Genomic DNA, 500 nt, shown 5'->3' on the forward strand with positions numbered 1-500 from the left:
AAGCTTAGAGTGGAAGTCCAAACCTTCAGACAGAAGGAAGGAGAATCCCTCTATGAAGCATGGGAAAGATACAAGTAATTGATCAGAAGATGTCCTTCTGACATGCTTTCTGAATGGAGCATCATAGGTATTTTCTATGATGGTTTGTCTGAACTATCCAAGATGTCATTGGATAGCTCTGCTAGAGGATCTCTTCATCTGAAGAAGACGCCTGCAGAAGCTCAGGAACTCATTAAAATGGTTGCAAATAACCAATTCATGTACACTTCTGAAAGGAATCCTGTGAATAATGGGACAATTCAGAAGAAAGGTATTCTTGAGATTGATACTCTGAATGCCATATTGGCTCAGAATAAAATATTGACCCAACAAGTCAATATGATTTCTCAGAGTCTGTCTGGAATGCAAGCAGCAACAGGCAGTACTAAGGAAGCTTCCTCTGAAGAAGAATATTATGATCCTGAGAAGCCAGCAATGGAAGAGGTGAATTACGTGGGAGA

General features: G+C 40.2%; 1 non-coding gene across 1 annotated transcript; it reads right to left on the reverse strand.

Moving 5' to 3' along the window:
- LOC112746727 (small nucleolar RNA R71) lies at positions 1-108 on the reverse strand. The gene has a single exon (XR_003174595.1). It is a non-coding gene; the product is annotated as a small nucleolar RNA R71 (small nucleolar RNA).
- Between the last annotated feature and the right edge of the window lie 392 nt (positions 109-500).

This window comes from Arachis hypogaea, chromosome 14 (assembly GCF_003086295.3).
Source record: "Arachis hypogaea cultivar Tifrunner chromosome 14, arahy.Tifrunner.gnm2.J5K5, whole genome shotgun sequence".
NCBI classification, from domain to species: domain Eukaryota; kingdom Viridiplantae; phylum Streptophyta; class Magnoliopsida; order Fabales; family Fabaceae; genus Arachis; species Arachis hypogaea.